The sequence below is a fragment of the Felis catus genome, chromosome B4 (genome assembly GCF_018350175.1).
Source record: "Felis catus isolate Fca126 chromosome B4, F.catus_Fca126_mat1.0, whole genome shotgun sequence".
Lineage (NCBI taxonomy): Eukaryota > Metazoa > Chordata > Mammalia > Carnivora > Felidae > Felis > Felis catus.
In genome coordinates, this window is record NC_058374.1 from 34,598,087 (window position 1) to 34,622,019 (window position 23,933).

General features: G+C 41.5%; 1 protein-coding gene across 27 annotated transcripts in view; it reads left to right on the plus strand.

Annotated features, from left to right (window-relative positions):
• MICAL3 (microtubule associated monooxygenase, calponin and LIM domain containing 3) overlaps positions 1-23,933 on the plus strand; it is a 228,687-nt gene that overhangs the window by 78,307 nt on the left and 126,447 nt on the right. The window contains exon 2 of one of the 27 annotated variants that reach the window (XM_045061125.1): positions 14,567-14,699. The exons of 24 other annotated variants lie outside the window; for them this stretch is intronic. The gene's annotated coding sequence lies outside the window, so the exon portion shown is untranslated. Of the gene's footprint in view, positions 1-14,566; positions 14,700-18,086; positions 18,108-23,933 lie in introns of those variants that run through there. 2 more of the 27 variants (XM_045061124.1, XM_019834214.3) reach the window with 2 other exon arrangements.

Below are 23,933 nucleotides of genomic sequence, written 5' to 3' on the forward strand. Positions count from 1 at the left end.
CTGAAGAGATGCCCTTTTTGGTTTATTTTTTGACTTTTTTTTTTTAATGGTGGTATAATGTATGTTCTGAAGTATACAAATCTTAAGTGTACAGCTTGACTTTTTTTGTTTACAACTCAAATTTTTACATATATAAACATTTGTATGTATCTGAGTGGGTTCATTTGGGAGTCATGCCACTATGAATTGAGGTGTGTGGGAGGGAATAAAGGATTTATTGTAGAAATTAGACATACATTTGAAGGAAGAGTTGGGAATGTGAAGGTCCAGATTAGGGTATTGGAGTCAGAGAAGAGTCACTAACCAGTCTCCCTGAAGCATCAGCATGAAAGGACAAGTCAGAGACTACAGAGAAGTCTGAGAAGCTTGCCATGTTCATTTCTGGAGCAGGGCCACCAAAGAGAAGCTCCTGGAGAGCTTTGTGGGAAGTCATTGCCTTTGGGAAGCTACTATCCATTCCAGTCCACAGCCATGTGTCTGGTGGTGGGTCTTGGGCTCTTGTTGGGTCAGATTGTGAGTAGCGTAGAGGAGAGTAAAGACCTGCTGGAACCTGCCAGGCACCTTTGTCTCTGTCCATTACCACATTTGACAACTAAGACCTTCAGAGAGTAATGGCCACTAATTCAATTCCATCTTCTAAATCTCATGCAAGTTTTTGGCCACCTCTAACTTGGAACCCTAACTGGGGATTCTGGGGAACATAATTCCCAGCTCAACCAAGCTGACACAGCACTATCTAGATCGGGATCCCAAAGGCCCCCCTCTCACCCCTTCCCTGATGGTAACACCACCCCACCACTCCCAGTCATTATTTTGACTGACTTCTGCACCATAGATTTGAATTACATTTGTTTGTGATTGTTATATAAATGGAATCATGCAAAATGATCTTTTTTTGTGTCTGCCTTCTTTGCTCACCATTGATCTATGAGTTCATCTGTATTGCTGCCTGCTGCAGTAGTTCATTCCTTTTCACTGCTGCATAGTATTCCATTATATGAATATAACTGCTACTTATTTCTCTTATTGCTAGTTTTGGTCATTTGGGTTGTTTCCAGTTTGGGAATATTATGAATAAAGCTGCTATAAACATTCTTGTATTTACCTTTTGGTCAACATAGAATTTATTTCTTTTGGATGTATCCCCAAGAATAGAATTTCTGAGCTTTATGGTTAAATGTATCTTTAGCTTCAAGAACTACTGTTGAACAGTTTTCCAAAGCGGTTGTCCCAGTTTACACTGTGAGCATCTGAGAGTTCAACTGCTCCATATACTTGACCACCCCTGGTATTATCAGTCTTTAATTTTAGTCATTCTAATGGGTGCGTAATAGTATCTCAGTGTGGTTTTGGATATGTATGCAGATGCTTTTTGGCAATTTGGATATCTTTCATGAAGTACCTGGTCAGATCTTTTGCCCATTCTTCATTGGGTGTCTGTATCTTTCTTATTGGTTTGTACAAATCCTTCACATATTCTAGATATGAGACTTTTCTCAGTTACAAATAGCCCTTTGGTTTTAATGAGGAATGTTTCTTCTGAAGCAGGGAACAGATGGGGGTTCAGGTGCCTTTGAAGAGGAAAGTCTTTGGAAAAAATTCAGTTGTTTATGACTTTTCTCTCAGGGAATTAATATAGTGCAGGATTGGAAGTTAGCAATTAACTTCCAGGCACCCCTTCTGCTGCTTTTTAAAAGTACTAGTTATTTTGAGCACTCAAAGAATATACTTACAAACTTAATTCATTCCATGAAGATTTGAATGTTTGTTGTGGATCTGACTCTCCTAAAAGCTAAGGATAGAAACCTGGCTATGGGGGCACCTGGGTGGCTCACTTGGTTAAGCGTCTGACTCTTGATTTTGGCTCAGGTCATGATCTCACAATTCATAAGATCGAGCCCCATGTTGGGCTCTGTGCTGACAGCAAGGAGCCTGCTTGGGATTCTCTCTCCCCACCCCCTTCTCTCTGTCCCTACCCCACTCGTGCATACTCGCACTCTCTCTCAAAATAAATAAATAAATAGATAGATAGATAAATAAATAAATAAATAAATCTTTAAAAAAATAAGTGGTGGAGCCTCTCAAATCCTGTGGCTTTAAAAATAAATAAATAAAATTTTTGAAAGAACCCACCTTGAGGCAGATGTACATCTAGGAGATCTAAATGCACATCTTCACTGTTGTAGGAATCTACGTAGAGATAAGGAACTTCAAGACAATTAATTTGAAAAGAAAGGGATATATGGGAGACATATTTAAGAAGACCAAATAGGAACATATCTTGTACTATCCTGCATTCCCTGCAGTACTTAGCACAGAATAGTCCCCATCTCCCTTTTTTCCAGCAATGAGAAGAACTTGGGGAGTAAGACGGACGTGGAGGTAGACACCTGGAATTCTGGCTTCGGTGGGTGGCAGTTTTATAGTAGGGTTGCAGTTCAGGTGGAGGGACAACTTTGGAAGAGAAGATGAAGAGTTCTGTTTTGAGCACCTGAGTTGGAGGTAACCTAACATATTTTGATGGAGATGTCCAGGTACAAAATGGTACAAAATGCAACAAATGAGCAAAGGTCCAAGGACAGAATCCTGGGTGCTCTTTGTATTTATAAGTGTGGCAGAAGTCAGAGGGGTGTCCTGAGAGAAACCAGGGGAGGAGAATGCAGTTGTATAATCCTTTGTCTTTTGCGGGATTGGCTTTCTGGTTGCTCTTCATGCAGTCACACTTCTTTCTTGGGGTATTCCATCTCCCAAGTCAGGCTAGTTATAGGAGGGCATGCACATCTGGGGGTGCGGAAGGGGAGTATGGTAAAATGCACTCAGGGGATGGTATTTCATTTCTGAGCAATTCGTTTGTGTATTGGGAAGTTGTAGACCTTTAGTCTTCTAACCTGTTCTAATTTTCTGACTCTACTGTCCCTTCATTGCTTCTTTTGTTTTTATTCTGCACATGAAGAAAAATTGACAGCTTCTGGCCTACAACCTGTCAGCATTAAAAGATATCTGTAAAACCCTGCAATCCCATGGGTAACATCAGTTAAGGTGCCTATATATTTATGTTTTTAAAAATGGTCAAGGGAGCCTGGATGGCTCAGTTGGTTAAGCATCTGACTTTGGCTCAGGTCAGGATCTCATGGTTTGTGAGTTCGAACCCCACATTAGGCTCTGTGCTGACAGCTCAGAGCCTGGAGCCTGCTTCGGATTCTGTGTCTCCCTCTTTCTACCCCTCCCCTGCTTGTGTTCTCTCTGTCTCTGAAAAATGAATAAACAAAAAAAATTAAAAATGGTCAGAGCATTTTTTTCATAAATTATGAAATTATTTCTTTCATTTGATTGGTGATTTGAAAAATTATTAGATTTGGGGTTCACAACCCATTATTTTACACTGTGCTTTTGAAAGCACGCAGCTGTCAGGAAGAAGTGATGGTGCCTGCTTCAAGATTAAATGAAATGTGTTTGATTCCTTTGCTGTAGCACTCAAAATCTGTCCTGATGATAAGAGATTTGTGCAATAGTGCTACTGAGACATTGTTGGGGGAGGGTGCCAGGAGATGTAAACAGATTAAGGGATTCTTCATTTTAGTTTGGGAAGCATTATTCTCAGTATTAGTTACTTCTTTAAAAAAATTGTGTAAGTTTCCAGGTCTCCAAGCCAAGCCCAGCCAAGTACTTTTCAGGCAAGATGGCTGTGACTGCCTTTCTGTGGCTTGCTCAGAGTTCCTTTCATGTTGCTGAATTGGCAGTAATAGCAAATGGATACTAACCTCTTCATATCCATCAGCCTCTTAAACCTGACTAAACGAGAATCATCTTCAGGTTTGGGAGTTATTAAAAACCAACCCCCTCTGAGGTGATGGAAATGTTCTGAAACTGGATTTAGTGGTGGTAATTGCATAGCTTGGTAAGTTAACTAAAAATCATTGAATTGTACACTTACAACAGGTGAATTCTTAGTGTATGTAAGTTATACCTCACCAGAGTTGTCTAGGAAAACATCCCCTCCAATCCTGAGCACTGCACCATTTCTTCTGCCTAAGTGCTATTCCTTTGGGGCAGCCAGAGCCCTATTTGATGTCCTTGTGGCTCTTGGCCAAGTCCTGCAGGGTTCTGTCAGGAGTTTGGCCCAGCTTGTTGCTGTCGCCTGGCTCCTCTCCACTTGCTCTGCTCAGTGCATCCAGCACCTAACTTGGCTGGGCTACCTACCAGGAATAAGCCCAGCCCATTTTTGTTTCTTTTGCCAGGCTAAAAGGTGAGAAGCTCAGGCTCTCTAGGGCCCAGAGGCCAGTTACTCAGTTTGTGGTTTATTCTGATCTGATGTCTCTTATTTTTCCCTTATTTTCCATTTTATTGCTCTGTTAACACCTGGGTTACAGGATAAGCAGGGTATTTCAGTGAAACTATAATCTTGGATTATGACCATTTCTCGACAGTTCCATTTGAAAATTCAGTGGGAGAGAAGGTTAACTAATGATTCCAGTTATCTGTGTATTCTCTAACCTCTTTACCCTCTTTTGCTTTCTTTCCCAGATTGTCTAGATGATTGAAAATGAGGTAAAAAGTTTCCCTGCCTTCACCCCAAATGCCACTCTACCCAGTTGGATTGTAGTAATATGAAACAAGTTTGGTTCGCTGATTATTACTAGCTTTCTCTTCAGGAGCCATAAGCTTCATAATGACAATGATCTTGTCCACCTTCACTGTTATGGGTCAGCACTTGTCACACACTAAGTTGTTAAAAACCAAATTTGCTGTGACTAACAGGAATTGAGGCTTTAATATAAACAAGTGTGTTAAATTGCCTCATGGGAGGTAGGCAGTCAAAACACAAAAAGAGGCACCCCCCCCCCCCGCCTTTTTTATGTCATCCTAGTGTGAAACTTACTGAATTCCTACTGCCCTCCCACTGTACTTGGAAGTGCTCTGGGGCTTCCAGTCAGATGTCTTCTGAAATATAAGGTTGCTTAATTAAGGGTCTTTGAACACAAAGTCTTTATGTCTGTAATGTCCAATGTTTGGATCAATTATGTATTTAAGTTGAACAGAATACATTCACTTGTTTTCTGTCCCAGAGTGAGTGATATTTCTAAAGGTGGTATACTCAAAAGGAGAACCCGAGGTTCCCCAGAGGGTGAGATATACCCACATCAGCTTATAATGCTTGGTATTGAGTGGTCCTGACTCATGGCTACAGGCATAGATAGAAGTCTCCCAGTTTGTGAAAGGGCAGATGGCATCCTTTGGTTCCCTTCCTCATAAGGATGGCTTCCCTGGAGTTGCATCTGCCTAAGCCAAATGGTGAGAGGGTCAAGTGTAAGTGGCACTTTGTAATATCCCCTAGGGAGCATTTGGGATCTCTCAGATTTTAGATTTCAGTCCATGGAACAAGCCAAAACATTTACCTTCTGTGTGTGCCAGAGCCAGCAGGTCAATTAATGGTAGTCCTACATCTGTAATAAATTAGGCAAGGGTTTTAGAAAATCAGGTGGCCGGCAAGGAACAGCTTGTAACCTGAAAGAAACTGCTGCTGCTGAACCAGAGAATGATGCCTGGTGGCAGCACCAGGCCTCTTGGCCATTAGCTGTTGGCATTTTGGGATAAGGGTGGATGGGGAATATAGCTTTTAGGCCCTTTGGGGGCTATACCACCTAAACTCATTGGCAATGAAATAAGTAAATATTAATTAGTCTTCTATAGAAAAACTTTGGTAGGTTGCTGGCTTTGAGCCCAGAGCAATTGGAATTTTGGAACCCAAAGGTTTCATGGCAGTTGATTTTTGATGATTGGTCTTTGGGAGAAAAGAAACTAATGTTTCGGCAGTACTTCAGCACCCCCTTGGTCAGGGTTGGGGGTCATCCCCAGGGCAGGGGACAGGGTAAGTAGAGAGCAGTTGTGGGCTATATACTTTCAAGAGCCTGCCAGAGTATAGCTTGGGGAATTTGTACTATTCCTTAAACATAAAAAAGAAAAGCTTGTTGTTATCTGCTTTCTTTGGATGTTTCATTTCTAACTAAATGGACTCTTTACCATTTGAAGGAGTTAGAGATATAGCTGTGGGAGTGATCATCTGATGTCAGAGCTCAACAAGAATCAGAGTAGAGTGAGGGGTTGGCCTTCAGCATTTGATGCAGAGAAAACTTCTGTTTCTAAAAAAGGAAAGGAAGAAAGAAAGAAAGAAAAAGAAAGAGAGAGAGAGAGAACTTCTGTTTTGCTGGGGAAATTATGCCTAAGTTCCCCATACTCTTTTAAGCTAATTCAGAAGGGAACGTATGTTCTATAGGGCTTTGATTTAAGATTAGCCCTCTCAGAGAGAGGAACCCTTTTGCACTGCTGGTGGGAATGCAAACGGGTGCAGCTACTCTGCAAAACAACATGGAAGTTCCTCTTTTTGATGAATTTTTAATTTTTATTAAAAATAGAACTACCCTATGACCCAGCAATTACACTACTATGTATTTATCCAAAGGATACAGGTGTGCTGTTTCAAAGGGACACATGCACCCCAGTGTTTATAGCAGCGCTATCGACAATAGCCAAAGTATGGAAATAACCCAAATGTCCATCGACTGATGAATGGATAAAGAAGATGTGGTGTGTGTGTACACACACACACACACACACACACACACACACACACACACACACACAATGGAGTATTACTCGGCAATCAAAAAGAATGAAATCTTGCCATTTGCAACAACGTGGATGGAACTAGAGTGTATTATGCTAAGCTAGAGTAGTCAGTCGGAGAAAGATAAATATCATATGACTTCACTTGTGCAATTTAAGGTACAAAACATGAACATAAGGGAAGGGAAGCAAAAATAATATAAAAACAGGGAGGGGGACACACAATAAGAAACTATATAAAGAACAAACTGAGGATTGCTGGAGGGGTTGTGGGTGGGGACATAGGCTAAATGGGCAAGGGGCATTAAGGAGGACACTTGTTGGGATGAGCACTGGGTGTCATATGTAGGGTTCTACTGAATTCTACTCCTGAAATCATTATGACACTATATATGCTAACTAACTTAAGTGTAAAAAAAAAAAAAAAAAAAAAGATTAGCCCTCTCGGTTTATTTCTGCTTTGGAGAGAACAAACTGAAGTTTTTTCCATGAAAATAGTTGGAAAAAACCATAGCCTTGGAGCCTGGTAGCCCCACTCCTTTCTGTGGCCTGGAGCCAAGGCAGGCCTAGTTGGTTCACTCTGGAGTTGAGATGGAGGGGGCACATCTACCTTGCTGGAGAATTAAGACCTTTTTCCTTTGTTAGCTGTCAACCTCCTGAAACAGCTTCATCTTACCACTCCTGTGTCATAGCCAGTCTTCTCAGAAGAGTGGATACTTTACTTGCTTTGTTTCATCCTTCTTTCCCCTTTCCTGTCTCCAAGAACCCTATGGGGCATCTGGTGACTGCTTTTTCTTTAGACTCTAACTTTGGGAGCTTTAAAAAATGGACATTTTCTGTGACTTAGGGATCATTTAGTATCTGAAAAAGGTAAATATCATTCTGGGATGTGAATTGAAAGTAGTTGTCCTTTTTATAATCAGGAACTGTGCAGAGATGCCTTAGGGAACTCAGCTTTGACCACTTTTAGGGTATCCTTCGCTTACACCCTAAATCAATAACAAGTTAATAACAAACTGTCATACAAATACCTTTTCTTCTTTTGAATGCTTCTGTGATATTAAACATTGTGTCCCGAGTAAGCCTCTCATTTGTCTTTTTCCTTCTTTCCTAGCACTTGCTTTTCCACTAGCATGTGTAATAAGTGCAAGTGTAAAGATGAATTATTCTTCCTACTAGCTTAGCATTACAAGAGTAATGGGTAGGCAGACATGGACATAATTCCAGAACTGTTGGTAACTGTTGAAAGGGAAGTATGTACCAAAGTGAGAAGGAACACAGAAGAGGAAGTGATTAACTTTGGCAGGGGGTTTGGGTAGGTAGGGTCATTTCAGTGTAGTCTGGAATGATGAACAGGAATTTCAAATGGACAGGGGGTGGGGAGGAAGGACATATTAGGTGAAGGAGAATGATATGAACAAAGTTGATGAGGCTCGTAAGAATGTGGTATATCCCAGTAACTGCAGGTGTGACTAAAGAAAATGTTTTGTGTTTGGAAGGGTAGGAAATAAGGCTGGTGCTAGATCTTGATAGACCTTTTGAACCTTGTTGATGGTTTGGATTATTTCCTAAAGAAAGTGGAGAGCTGCAACAGGATCACATTAGAGGCAAAGAATCATATTTGCTCTTAAACAAGAACACTTTGGCACTCATGGAAGATGGATTGGAGAGGATTTAAGATTAAAAGGCTATTGTAAATAGTCCAAGGTAGAAATCATGGGTGCTTTCACCAAGATAATGGTAGGGAAATGAACTCTATAGAGGACCTAGAGAGTTAGAATCCATGGGACTTTGCTTTTGGTGAGCAGATTGAGAGGTGAAGACAGAGAAGGGTCTGAGATGGCCCCAGATTTCCATTTGGTCAGTGGATGGTTGTGGCATTTGACTGTATAAGAGGGTGTGAATTGGGGGAAAGAGAACAGCAGTTTTGGACTCTTCGCTCTGAGGTAATATGGGTTGTCAAAGGGAAGATGTTTAATAGCATTTGGACCTCAGGAGCAAGGTCACAAAAGATAAAAGTTTAAGGGCCATCCAATTTTATGAAAGAGAGGGGCCGATGGTCACTGGAGCCACTTGAGAGAGCTGAGCAACAATGAGAATAGTAGTAGGAGAAGCAGGAGACAGAACCAAGGAAGGGGCAGAATCTAGGAAGAGCTACTGAGAGAGAACAAGATAAGGGTTGTAGTGTCTGAGCCTTTCACAATTAGGAAGCCATAGTCGACCTCAGTGGAATGATGGAGACAGAAGCCGGATTGGAAAAGGAATGAAAAGATGGACAGAGGAGTCATTAAGGAGTCATGAAGTGGTGACAAAAAAGTAGACTGCTCTTTCAGGAGGCTCAATTACGAAAGCAAGAGGGAGAGGTTGGCAGATTAAAGGGCATACAGGTTAAGTGGGGTGTGTGTGTGTGTGTGTGTGTGTGTGAGAGAGAGAGAGAGAGAGAGAGAGAGAGAGAGAGAGAGAGAGAGACATGTTTAAGATGAGAGAGACTCCAGCATATTGGCAGGTTAAAGGAGAAGAAATAAGCTGGTAGTATGGTGATGATGCTTTATAACACATGAATGTACTTAATGCCACCAATTGTACACTTAAAAATGGTTGAAATGGAAAAAAAAAGATGTATGCTAGTAGACGGAGCCAGATTCAGAGGAGAACCCAGGGGATGGCGTGGACAGCCTCTGACTGGTGGAAACTTTCTCTGAGACGGGGGAGCAGGATGGTGAGGGCATCTTTTGCTCTTTTCTTGACAATGTGAAAGGTGAGGGCATTGGGAATGGAAGGGGGGATGGAATGGGGGACCTGAGAACACAGAGCCAGGTGTACAGGAACCAGTGTGGGTTCCGTGAAAGAATTGCTGGGCAGGATCGAGACCCCACCTATGGTTGGACATGATGGTGTAACGTAGCCACATCAGTCTGCACGGCTGACTTTTTTTTCTCTCCAGCAATTCAGAAGAGTTGTTTTTGTCCCATCTTCATTCCACTTCTAAAGCTGGTATTTCAAGTATCTAGCTATCTGTCTTTATTTGTCTCCCTACCTCTCCACCTAATCTCTAGGCAACCTTATCAGAAGCTGGTGAATAGTGAAATGCACAATAACCCTTCGGCTCCCCTTTGTTATCCTGTCTTGAGTGAAGAAGTGCTGGCTTTTCAGACACCCTGGGCTTAAGACAGGTTTATGGTTTTCTGATACAGATTTTAAAAAACACACATAACTTGGATTTAAAAATATTACGGGTCCTTCACTTACCCCTCTAGGGAAGTGAGCTGGGGGCTGTTGTATATAGCATTTCATGACATTGATACCACTCTTTTTTCTAGAAACTAGTTTCTTTTCATAGGGGACAGTTACTTTGAACCTATTTGGCTGTTGAAAACAAAGCTGTCTCCAGATCTTGGCTCCTGTCCTCCTCTCCTCTAGTGCTGGCAAGAACAGGTCCTCAGCTGGGTGCAGTGGCCTGCTGGGCAGAGCATGTGTAAGGCAGGCCCGGAGCAAGTAGTGGTCATGAAGAAGGAGCAGATAATCCAGAGGACCAGAGGGTAGAAGCCACCTGGATTTGCCTTGTGGGATTCCCTCATCTCTGTGTGTGTATTCCTAAGAACTCCCAACCTGATGGAGCTTGCATAAAGACACTCAATCCATTTTCATTTGATATGACTTATGTCTCAAATCCTAACAGAATTCTGCCTCAATCCTCAGACGTCTGGGCAGGCTGAAGTTTATTTACCTATCCACTTATTCATTCAAGAGATAATTATTGTATACATGCTATGAACTGGGCACTTCCCTAGGCACAGTAATATGCCAGTGAATAAATTGGCAAAAATCCTTACCCTGATAGAGCTTACATTCTAGAGAGGATGATAGACAATGAATAAATAACATTTATGGTATGTCAGGTTGTGCTTTGGGGAAAACCAAGAAGAGAAGGTAAGCAGGGCGGGGAGTCAGTTTTAAAGAACGTGGTCAGGGAAGGACATGAAAAAGATGATATTTGGATAAATCCCTAAGAGTAGTAAGAGAGTAAATTGTGTTCATGTCAGCTCCCATTAGAAGACTTCTGCCCTTGGAGGCAGAGTTGTTTTTTTTTTTTTTTCCCTTTGTTCACTGTATTGTTTCTAGAGCCTAGAAAAGTACTCAGCATGTAATAGATGCTGAGTATTTTTGAATGCATGAATGATCTGAGGGAAGAGTATTTTAGGCAAAGGGAGCAGCTAATACAAAGGCTGAGGTGTGTGTCTGGTGTGTCTGAGGAACAGCAAGAGGCTAGTCTGGCTGGGGGAAGTGCAAGATGGGTTAGCAGTAGAGGATGTGAGAAGGTGACGTAAGATCTTGTCAGGGCCCCCTGAGACCATTTTAGGGGTCCATTAGGTCAAAACTACTTTCACAATAATACAAAAATGACCTTCTTTGCCTTTTCCACTTTTGTATATTCATGAATGTACAATGGAGTTTTCTACAGGCTACATGATATGTGTGTGTTGCAACAGATGGAATGCAGAAAGCAGATCTGAGAATCTGTCTTCATAAACCAGATATTAAGGAGATTTGCAAAAATGTAAAACATTACTCTTCTCACTAAATTTTTGTTTTGGAAAATATTTTTTTTAAATATGTTAATTATGTTGCAGTGTAATGGAATGTTATTTTGAAATGAGTTCATAAGTATTGAGATTTTTTTCTGTTTTAATCTCAAATACATTAAATATGGATAGATCTTTGGGCATTCAGTATTTTTAAGAGTATAAAGGAATCCTGAGACCAAAAATTTGTGAAACAGTGTTATAAGGCCTTGTAGAAATGTTTGCATTTTCACTAAGATGGGAGCCAAAGCCATGGCTCTGGCTGAGTCAAACAAGATGAAATTCAGTGAAAGTAGTTAAAAGGTCCTGATGGGTCTTGAAAACAAAGCACATTAATATAGGGTGAGGGATACATATTTTAGAAACAGTACATCAGTAATAAAAAGGCTTTGGAGTTGTGCTGTACAGTATGTGTCAACAGTTTAGGGTACATTTCAGTCAAGTTCTTTACTTTTCTAGTTAGGCCTACATGCTGGAGGAGATAGACAATAAGCAAATAAGTCATATACCTTACCAAGTGATAACAAATGCAAAGAGGCAAATTAAAGCAAGGTGAGGGGGATAAAGGGTGATAGGAGACTGGTATTCTTTCATGTAAGTGGTCAGGAAGGGCTTATCTAATAAGGTGGTACTTGAGCAAAGATCTCAAGAAAGTGAGGAAGAAGCCATGTAGCCTTCTGGGTGTAGATCATCAGGCTAAAAGACAGGAAGGGCAGAGACTCTGGATGGCAGCCTGCTGAAGGTGTTTGATGAACAGGAAGAGGCCAGTCTGGCTAGAGCCTAAGGAGCATAGGGGAGAGTGATAGGACGTAAACAAGGAGTTGGGAGTGGGAGCAGGTCACTCAAGGCCTTATCATAGGCCTTTGTAAGGACTTTGGATTTAACAATGAGGTGGGAAGCCATTGGAGCAGAGGTATGTCACCAGATTTGACTAACATTTAAGTGAATACTAGCGCTGCCATATGGAAAATATTCAGTGATGGGGGAATGGGATTTGGACAGTGGAGGCTGAGAGAAGCTATCGTAGTAATCCAAGTAAGATATGATGGTGACTTTGATGAAGGTGGTAGAGGAGGAGATGATGAAAAATGGTTGGATTGGGGCTGTATTTTGAAGATAGACTGAAGTTGCTGAGGAATTGACTCTGAGATGTGACAGAAGAAATTAGGATAATTCCAAGGTTTTTGGATTGAATGACTAGGTGGATGGTGGTGTCGTTTGCTGAGATGCAGAATACTAAGGAAGAAGCAGGCTGATGGTAGGAATGGGAACCATAAGCTTGGTTTTGTGTATGTTAAGTTTGAGATGCCTGTCAAATATCCAAGTAGAAATGTCAAATAAGCAATTGGGTATACAAGTTCAGAAGGGAGAAAATAAATATTTGAGTGTCATCAACTATCTCTACTATAAAATGGCACTTAAAGCCACGGGTCTGGAGAATTTTCAAAGTGGATTGTATCTCATTAATGGGTCATGAAATCAGTTCAGTGGGGATCAGCAATTTTTTTTTTAAATAAATGGAATAGAAAATATCAGAATATCTCAGTAGTAAGGGTAGATTGTATCTTGTGAAAGTTTTAAAAAATTATATATTTATAGAGAGGTAACTGTGTATACAATTAAAAAAATTTTAAAGCCACTGGTGTTTAGGGAGTAGATGTAGGTTCAGAAGAGTACGCAAAGGCTAAGTGATCCCGTGGCCATTTCAACATGCAGCGGATGGTGATATGTGAGGGACCAGCAGAGGATATGGGGAGTGGCTAGTGAGGCAAGAGGAGAACCAAGAGAGTGATGTTCTAAAGGTGAAAAAGAGGGAGTGATCAGTTATGACTCATCTGTAGATAGGTTGAGGAAACTAGGATTGAGAGTTGACTGTTGGATTTGACAGTATGAAAATCATGTATGTTTTTGATGAGACATTTCCTTGGAGTGGTGGAGATGAAGCTAATTGCTGTAGGTTCAAAAGAGAGTGGGAGAGGGACACCCGGTTGGCTCAGTCGGTTGAACATCTGACTCCGGCTCAAGTCATGATCTCGTGGTTTGTGAATTTGAGCCCCACTTTGGGCTTGCTGCTGTCAGCCTGTCAGCACAGAGCTTGCTTCAGGTCTTCTATCCCGGTCTCTCTGTCCCTTCCCTGCTTGTGCTTTCCCAATAAATAAATAAATAAGTAAGTAAGTAAGTAAGTAAATTTTTAAAAAGTAGGAGAAGAGAAAGTTGTAACCTCAAACAGTTCTTTCTGGGAGTGGAGTAAGCTAGTCAGAGGAGATGGGACGGAGCAGGCTTTTTAAAGATGAGAGGTTTTATGTTGATGGAAATAGTTCAATTTGGAGGAGGACGGGGCTGATGTAGGAGAGAGGAGACCAATAAAAGGGAGGCAGTGTTGTTGAGTAAGAGGGAGTGGGATTGGGTGCACAGATGAAGGGTTGCTTCAGACAGGCAGGTGGATAGTTGTCTGTTCACTGTCACAGGAGGAAAAGCAGATGAGATGGGTGTAGACTTAATGATAGGAGCTTGTGAAAGAATGCTAAAAAAGATGAAGAAATTGAAAACTCCGTCAAAATAGAAACAGTTGAAGGAACTAAGGAGAATGTGTAGGGATGTGTAGAATGTGTAGATAGATATTTGGAAGGTTGTTCTGTAAAAGAGAGGAGCTAATTTGGTTCTGGATAACTCTAAGAGGTAAATTTTGGACCACTGGGTACAAAACTATGGGCAGAATGATTTTGGTTTTCTACATAGAAACTCAGTCCTTGGGAAATTAACAAGGTGATTAGCAAGCTGATCGAGGATTATGAAGACTACTTCTTAAGGTAGAAATTTGCCTGTCATTGGAGCTGTTTGTGTGTTATGTATGGTATATAGAAGATACAAGTGTGGGATGACTGGCTAGATTCGATGATCTTACAGGTCCTACCCAGCCTTGACCATTGTGTATTTTGTGATTCATGGCAACTGGTAGTAGGCAGACTAGACAACTGAGAAACCCCAGATTCTTTTCCAGGTTAATCTCTTGCCAGTTGTTTGTACGTTCTGGCCATGTTTTTGTTTGTTTATTTTGTTTACAAAAAGTTTTTTTAATGTTTACTTATTCTTGAGCAGGGGGGAGGGACAGAGAGAGAGGGAGACACAGAATCTGAAGTAGGCTCCAGGCTCTGAGCTGTCAGCACAGACCCTGATGCGGGACTTGAACTCATGAACCGTAAGATCATGACCTGAGCCGAAGTTGGATGCTCAACCGACTGAGCCACCCAGACGCCCCTGTTCTGGCCACATTTTAGCTGCGGGTCTGCCCCTGGGTGAGGGAGATAATTAAGATGTGACAGAGCAAGTGTCTTTATGAGACCTCAAATTTTCCCCAGCAGGTCTAAAGTCATCTTTATGGGGGTATTTATGTCCCTTGGACTGCCACAGCTTTGGTGTTCTCAGAGCCCCTGTGCTGCAGTGGCCCTCCACCTCACCCTGCACGTCTACCAGATGGATCATTTCCTGAGGGTAGGTAGCTTGGTGCCTCTTTAGTCAACAAAACCTCATTGAGCATCTCTTGTGTGCCTAGAACTGGGACATAGTACTGAGCAAAGTAGATTGGAGCCCACCCTTGTGGAGACGAACAGCTTTTGGTTGTGCTTTCCCACAAACTCAGTGAGCCTTTCACCCTGTCCGAGGCCCTTCATCACCCTGTCTGAGGCCCTTCATCACCCTGAGAGCCTGAGTCATAGCAGTGCTCTCAGATTATAGGGCAGGGAGCTGTTGATTTTTTGGTCTCTTTGTAGCTCAGCTTTGTACTCTTGGTAGTAGGTAGGTTGAGGTTCATCCCCTGTCCTGCCCTGAGTTCTTACAATGCATGGAATGGCATTAGATGATTTGAAAATTGTTTGTAATCGACTCCTCAAAGGTGTTGCTGTTGGTTAGAGTGCTAGAGCCTACCGAAGAATGCAGACTGATAAGAACTCTGTTAGTACTATTTTAGTCACCCAGCCTTTCAGCAGCCAATGGGAAAAATTACTATGAAACCAGACCGCCCTTGCTTCCACTTATGAAAGGGCTCCATTTCAAAGGAGCAGATGGCAGCGATAAATTGTGAGAAAAAGAATCCTGTATTGTGTGTCCTTACTAAATTTACTTGAAGCTGCATGTCTTTTGGGAGCTGGACAGCTATCTTCCTAGCAGACAGGGTCTGCCTGTGGTCTGTGTGTATATCTGCAGGTTCTGGCTCTCAGACAGCCAGGGGCCGGAAGCATGCATTCTGTTGAGCTTTTATTTCTCAAGCTATATTCTCAAGTGGTTTTTCGCAGTGGATGAGGTATTGGGCTCTGAAGGAGATGCAAATCATGGCTGCACTCCTTTCTTGCTGTGTGACCTTTAAAACTCTTTAACCCACCATTTCCCCATCTGCACATGGAGATAATAGATTCTACTTCAGGATTGTGGCGAAGATGAAATGAGGTGAGCTATGGATCTGACAGTATGTCAGCTATTTGTACCCTTAGTGATGGAAATCCTTATTTTGTAAACAAGATGGAACTCCATCTTTCTTGTATAATAGATCTAAGTTTGGCAAGAACTTCCTGACACAACTCTTATTCCTCTAGCCCCTCCATCAGTGCCATCATCACACCTTCTAGAACAGATAGAGAGGGTACAAAGTGGTGATGGAACAAAGTCAGTTCTGAAGCATTTTTCTTTCAAAAATCAAAACTCTCTGAGCACTCTAGTTCTCTTGTATAATAGCCATTTATTCAGCCTGAGTATAACCTCTTGTTGCTGTGTTTATAAACGACTGGGTGGTAATAACAGTACTACCATTTACAGGGTCCTGCCCTGTTCCTGGAATTGCTATACATTTTACAGTCATTAACTTCAGTTTTTGCAAAGCTCTGTGATTCTGTGAGTGTTATTTCATTTTACAGATGAGGAAACTATGAGACTGGGCCTAGGGCATTAGCCTTTTTTGGTTGGCAGGGGAGGGGCGTATCCTTCTTTTGATTCCTTGTTTTTCTGGTTTATTTGAGGCAAGCATCAGCATTGGCATCAGCCATTGTGTTTATTGGGTGTTTGGACTTGCTTCTCTTGAAGAAATAGTTTGTTAGCAAAGAGTAAAATTAAAAAGTTAGATGTAACATAGGGGTTAGGGCCATACCAGTTCTTTCAGAATTGGAAACTTAGAGAAGAACCCAGAGATCATCTTGTCCAGTCTCTTTCTCATCTCCCTCTAGAGAGGGCCATTCCATAACCAAGGAAAGGGTGCTGTGAGAATTCATAACAAAAGTGCTACATTTTTTTAATTTAAACAAATTTTTTATTCATTTTTTCCCGTTTTTAATTTTATTTTTTTTCATTATGATAAATTTGCTCTTTAATCCCCATCCCCTATTTCACCATCCCCCCGCCCACCTACCTCCCCTCTGGGAAAAAAGAAAATTAATAAACACATTTTCAATAGAAAAAATAAATGACACATTTAATTTGTAAAAATTACCAAAAAATTACCGAAAAAGTCCCCCAGGAATTGTAATAACTAGATACTTAGTATAATATGTTTTTTAAAAGTAAAAAACTGAATAAGTATTGATTTTTTTTAGAGCAAGTGACTATCAAAAATGGGCAGGAAAACATGAGAAAGAACCTTAAGAAAGGAGATATAAAAATGTTGAAGTTAAAAACTGGATGGTTTGAACAGCTGATTAGAGAAAATCTAAAGATATACATTAAGGGATTATCTAGAATGCAGTATATTGAACAAGGGAAAAACATTTTTTAATTTAAGTATAATTAGCATACAGTGTTATATTAGTTTCAAGTGCACAATATAATGATTCAGCAATTCTATATATTTCTCAGTGCTAATCAAGATAAGTATGCTCTTAATCCCCTTTACCTATTTCACCCATCTCCCACGCACCTCCCCTCTGGTAATCACTAGTTTGTTCTCTGTATTTGTCTGGTTTTTTGTTTGTCTTCCTGTTTATTTGTTTTTCTTAAATTCCACATTTGAGTGAAATCATATGGTATTTGTGTTTCCCCGACTGGTTTCACTCAGCACTATACTCTAGATCCATCTATGTTGTTGCAAATGGCAAGATTCCATCCTTTTTTATGGTTGAGTAGTACTCCATTGTATATATACACCATATCTCTATCCATTCATCTGTGGATGGACACTTAGGTTGCTTCCATGTTTTGAAAAGTGCTAAATTCTTGCTATTGCTCTTCTTAGATCATCACTCCCTATCCAGGCTTACTATTGCATTTTTAGATAAAACTTTTTGGTAGCACAGTAGAAATCTCCTCTATAGCATCTATCCATTTCTCTTCCATGGTCCTTCAGCCATGCAGGCCAAGGCTTTTCCCCAGGATCCACCCTTCCAATGTGGAGCTTCTGGGCTCTCATACAGAATCTCCTCAAGGGGTTCTGTTCCCCTCATCAGCTCTATAGAAACAGTGTTTTCACTACAGGTCAGGCTATAGCTACAAAGACCTTGTCTTTGTACTAAGGAGGCTTTTATTGGAGGAGAGAGCCATTTAACTAATGTCTGCTCAATGACAGTTGCAGATGAGTAATACCATGTGACTAAAGAGCAGATCCACGGAATGAGGAGGGACATGGCGGTAGGGGTGGGGGCAGGGGTGGGGGCTGGTTTCCTGTTTCCTTAGCATGTTGCTGAATGTCATTTTGAGGCTAAATAGGATGGGAAGTCAGAAAAGAGCAGAGAATGGAATAGTGCAGAAACAAGAATAACAGGGGAAAGACTGCTTCCTTACTATATCTTGGCTTGCTTCCTAGGTACCCAGAGAACCTTAGATAAGGTTATGAGAGATAAGCCATTGGTGCCTGAGCAGTAAGAGGCAACAAGGAGTCTCGTGCCCAGACTGCTTGATTCAGCCAGCTCATTGCCTCCTGAGGTGAGGGCCTCAGTGTCCCCATTCACAGATGATAATGGCCCTAGTGGCTTTGGTTGCAGAAAAACTGATGTGCAACTCAAGACATTTGGCGACTTTGGTCTTTGTTTCTCAGGCAAAACACAAAGGAATCTCTGTAATCTGAAGTGCATTTTTCATCTGAGTTTCCTCCTAATCACATTCCAAAATATGCCTTCCTATGTATAGATTTACTCCTAAGATCTATTTAGACAAGTTACACCTCTGAATGGGCTAGGGAAAGGAGCATTTCGTTGAGTCCTTAATAAGATTCAGAGATTTGCACATCTGCTGGTATATTGATGGTGCAGTGGCTAAGCAGACTCTGGTTTCATACTCTTGAAGTGTAATTCTTTATTTTCTTTTTTATTATTTTTTAAGTAGTCTGTATGCCCAACGTGGGACTTGAATTCACAACCCTGAAATCAAGTGTTGCATGATTTCTACTGACTGAGCCAACCAGGTGCCCCTTGAAGTATAGTTCTTATTTTTTTGTTTTGTTTCTCTTTCCTTTTTCTATTTGTATTTTTTAATGTTTATTTATTTTTGAGACAGAGTGAGCGAGTGGGGTAGGAGCAGAGGGAGCAGGGCAGAGGATCTGAAGTGGGCTCTACGCTGTCAGCACAGAGCCCGATGTGGGGCTCAAACTCACAAACTGTGAGATGATGACCTGAGTCAAAGTCAGACACTTAACCAACTGAGCCACCCAGGTGCCCCTACTTTTTCTATTTTTAAAGATAGTTCTCCCCTCTTACAAATAACCATCCACCAATTCTAAGAGGTAGAGATTGAGTGTTCTCATAACCAGCTATGAGTCAGTGACAGACCTTTACTCTTGCTGTAAATAGAAACATAAACTCTGTTCCTGAATGTACTTCGTAGGCTGTCTCTCCAGCATTTTCCTCCACGGCCAAGGAATGTGCAAGGCTTCTGAGTCAGCAGTCAGCTGCCATGGAACAAAACATGCAGGATATTGTCCACTGGCAGAAATTGCACCAGTGCCCTGGAAACCTGGCATCATCTCCTCTTCCTCTTCCCTCCTCGGGCTCCTCACTTCCCGTTTCCCTTCCTTCCACACCTTGGCTTTTCAGTCCCCAGGGTGTCTGGCACCTTCCGGCCAGGTTTCCTGGTCTCTAGGTTCCTGTAATTATGAATATTGATTTTCCCAGGATACTAGGATATATGGCACCCAGGGATGGCCCAGGAGAGGCCCAGAGGAGCAGGATGAGTTAGACCTTCGGGAATGAGGGAAGCGAGGGCAATAACAGGAGTGGCCCCTCTGCTGCTCTCCCCAGCTGCTCTCAGTGAATCAGAATGCCAGATTCCCCTTGCTAAATGACACAGTCACAGTCCAGCAGAGTTACAGAATAATACTGTAGTACTTGAGAGTGTCTTCCTGCTGTGGTCATTTGGCTTGCAAAGTAGGAAAAGTGAGGCAGCCCAGGGGAATTAATCTTGTGTACTCTTACCGTGGGTGCTTGTCACATTGTTCCGGGAACCAACTTACCTCTATTTATCTGTTGTCATTAGTGACCTGCAGGTCGAAATCCCTTAGACTGGGCATTTAATACTTGACTACTGCTTGGAAGCCGACTCTTTGCAGCTGTCTGGGAGCTGTGGTTGAAACCTGTTAACTTGAAAGTCAACAGAAGGATTGGGGGCCAGTTACTAATGAAGGTGTTCATCTGTGGTGGGGTTTGATTTGGAAATTCTCTGTGGTGGTTGGTAGCTCTGTGGACGTAAAACAGAGCGGGCTACAGCCAGTCAAGGGGGAGTTAGTGTACAAATCAGAATTTTTCTTTGAAAATAAATGCTCAAGACACTTTTAGGGAAGTGTGAGCACAAGGCAGGCATTATGACAGGGCAAAGGCTTTTAGAAATAATGTTGCAGGATTTTTAATGAGTTGGTTTCAGCAAGAACATCTGGTACTGAGTGCCCCAAATCTTGGCAAGGAGTGGAAGGTGGCTGCTGTTTAGGAACTGAAAGAAATCATTTTCTTCTTTGACAAGAGGCAGAGAGATCAAACTAGGTGTATATTCAAAGCTCCCCAAATATTGTGACTCTGGTGGAGTCAAAGCAGGTCTGGCATCAGGGTCAGGATTGCAAAATGCTGTCTGTTTGCCAAAAAAGCAAATAAAGGCACAGAAATCCACACAAGGAAGGCAAGAGGCAATCACTCTGGGAATTTTGTTTCTAGTCATTGGTTGTTACCTGTCACCCTTTCTTCTGCCTTTGGATAAACACATCTGTTTTTTTCTGCCCCCACAAGCCATCTTTTGAATATGTCCCATTTCTCTCTCTCTCTCTCTCTCTCTCTCTCTCTCTCTCTCTCTCTCTCTCTTGGAGAAAGAGTGAGCACAAGCAGGGGAGAGGGGCAAAAGGAGAGGGAGAAAGGGAGAGAGTACCCTAGGCAGGCTCCACGCCCAGTACCGAGCCCAACACAGGGCTCAATCCCACAACCCTGGGAGATTATGACCTGAGCCAAAATCAAGAGTCAGATGCTCGACCAGCTGAGCCAACCAGATACTGTACCATTTCTAAGATAAGCCTTGGCATGTAAGAAAAAGAGTGGGCTCTTTTTAGGAACTTTAAAATATTTGGGGCGCCTGGGTGGCGCAGTCGGTTAAGCGTCCGACTTCAGCCAGGTCACGATTTCGCGGTCCGTGAGTTCGAGCCCCGCGTCGGGCTCTGGGCTGATGGCTCAGAGCCTGGAGCCTGTTTCCGATTCTGTGTCTCCCTCTCTCTCTGCCCCTCCCCCATTCATGCTCTGTCTCTCTCTGTCCCAAAAATAAATAAAAAACGTTGAAAAAAAATATTTCTCTTGCTGCTTACTGTTACCTAGAATAAATTTGTATTTAGAGGGGACTAGAGGTTAGTTCTATTTAATTCCATCTCTTGATGGACTCTTGGCCATGTGGTTATTGAGACAAGTTATGTTTTTTACCAGTGTAGTTTTTATATCCAGAACCAGGAGAGGTTGTTGAGTAAGTATATATCTGAGATGAGAAGCCGAGTCCGTGTGTTCCAGGTAAAGAATTACCATCTTCAACTCGGCCTCCATAGTATATGAAGACTGTCGTATATGTTGATGTAAAGGGAAAATGTCAGTTCTTATGTAGTTATTACTTTCTCCCATGATACTTAAGATACATCTCCAGTTGATTTGGTTTAGCCTTATAATATCATGGTAGAGAGAAGCAGGATGTTATTTCTACTTCACGAAGGGGTATTCTGTTGCTCAGAGGCTTACCTAGTATAAGAGCTTTAGGACAGAAGATTGGTCTCTTCCATGTCAGTCTGGAACTTGATGCCTTCTGAGAATTGATTTAATCAGCAATATAGTTTGGTGGCTCCTAGTGCTCTTGGGTTGGTTCCCTAAATAATGAGTCACTTCTTGCTTCTGTACCCCTCCTGACCACAGTGGATCAACAGCTCCCTTCCTCTGTCTTCCCCCATCTCCAAGAATAAGTCCTCTTTATTTTTTATTTTATTATAATTATTTTTTAAATTTTATTTAAATCCAAGTTAGTTAACATACAGTGTAATAAAGGTTTCAGGAGTAGAATTTAGTGATTCATCACTTACCCAGTGGTCATCCCAACAAGTGCCCTCCTTTATATCCATCACCCATTTAGCCCATCCTCCCCACCCAACGCCCTGCCAGCAACCCCTCAGTTTGTTTGCTATATTTAAGAGTCTTTTACGGTTTGCCTCCGTTTTTATCTTATTTTTCCTTCCCTTCCCCTATGTTCATCTGTTTTGTTTCTTAAATTCCACATGAGTGAAATCATATGATATTTGTCTTTCTCTGACTTATTTTGCTTAGCGTAATACATTCTAGTTCCATCCACGTTGTTGCAAATGGCAAAATTTAATTCTTTTTGATTGCCAAGTAATATTCCAGTGTGTGTGTGTGTGTGTGTGTGTGTGTGTGTGTGTGTGTGTGTGTACGTACACCACATCTTTATCCATTTGTCAGTCAATGGACATTTGGGCTCTTTCCATAATTTGCCTATTGTTGATAGTGCTGCTATAAACATTGGGTGCTTGTGCCTCTTTGAATCAGCATTTTTGTACCCTGTGGATAAATACCTAATAGTACGACTGCCTAGTCGTAGGGTAACTCTATTTTTAATTTTTTGAGAAACCTCTGTACTGTTTTCCAGAGTGGGCACACTAGTTTTCATTACCACCAGCAGTGCAAAAGTGTTTCTCTGCATCCTTGCCAACATCTGTTGTTTTCTAACTTGTTAATTTTAGCCATTCTGACAGGTGTGAGGTGATATCTCATTGTGGTTTTAATTTGTATTTACCTGATGATGAGTGATACTGAGCATCTTTTCATGTGTCTGTTAGCCATCTGGATATCTTCTTTGGATAAGTGTCTGTTCATGTCTTTTGCCCATTTTTTCACTGGATTATATGTTTTTTGGGTGTTGAGTTTGATAAGTTCTTTATAGATTTTGGATATTAACTCTTTATCCAATATGCCATTTGCAAATATCTTCTCCCATTCTGTTGGTTGCCTTTTAGTTTTGTTGATTGTTTCCTTCTCTGTGCAGAAGCTTTCTATCTTGATGAGGTCCCAATAGTTCATTTTTGCTTTTATTTCCCTTGCCTCTGGAGACATGTCTAGTAAGATGTTGCTGCAGCTGAGATCAGAGAGGTTGTTGCCTATTTTCTCCTCTAGGATTTTGATGGTTTCCTGTCTTATATTTAGGTCTTTCATCCATTTCAAGTTTATTTTTGTGTATCGTCTAAGAAAATGGTCCAGGTTCATTTTTCTGCATGTCACTGTCCAGTTTTCCCAGTACCATTTGCTGAAGAGGCTGTCTTTTTTCCATTGGATAGTCTTTCCTGCTTCATCAAAGATGTGTTAGCCACACATGTGTGGGTCCATTTCTGGATTCTGTATTCTGTTCCTTTGGTCTGTGTGTCTGTTTTTGTGCCAGTACCGTACTGCCTTGATGATTACAGCTTTGTAATACAGCTTGAAGTCCGGAATCATGATGCCTCCAGCTTTGGTTTTCTTTTTCAAGATTGTTTTGGCTATTTAGAGTCTTTTCTGGTTCCATACAAATTTTAGAACTGTTTGTTCTAGCTCTGTGAAGAATGCTGGTGTTATGATGACAGGGATTGTATTGAATGTGTGGATTGTTTTGGGTAGTATAGACTAAGTCCTCTTTAAAGCAAAGTTTCAGTGCAGTCCTGTTTGTCACACTAATAGCAAATTGGTGGTATGCCTATGATGGAGCATTCTGACTAGAACACCAGCGGTGAGTACTGTGACCATGAGTATTTCCTCACTACTAAACTCAGAAAACTTGAGAATTGGAAGAGGAGTTTAGAGAACATCCAGTATAACTTCATCTTACACAAGGGAAAATCAAGGCTTGGTGAGACAAAGTGACTTGTCCAGGGTCATGCAACCAATATCTGTCACAGGGGGGTTCAGCGCTGTGTTAGTGCTTGTCTCCTTGCTCTGGTCTGCTTCTTTGTTCTTTGGTCTTTGGCCCTTTGCCTCCTACCTCCCAATAATAGGTCTAAGTAGTGATGATAAATAAAATGTGCTACAAAAATGATGAAACAGACCCAAGGAAGTGAGTGCATTAAAAGAGCATGTAAAGTGTCTTCTCCCATCTTAAAGTTCTAGCCAGCAAACATAGGATGGTAGATGTGTAGATGTTTTGGATAAATGGAAGGGGTAGACATTATCATTTTTGTCAAATATGTTTGTGGGCAAAATGGAATGGCTATAAAATCTTCCCACCCTGCCATGTATCATGTGTAGCAGCAGGGCTTTTTCAGTC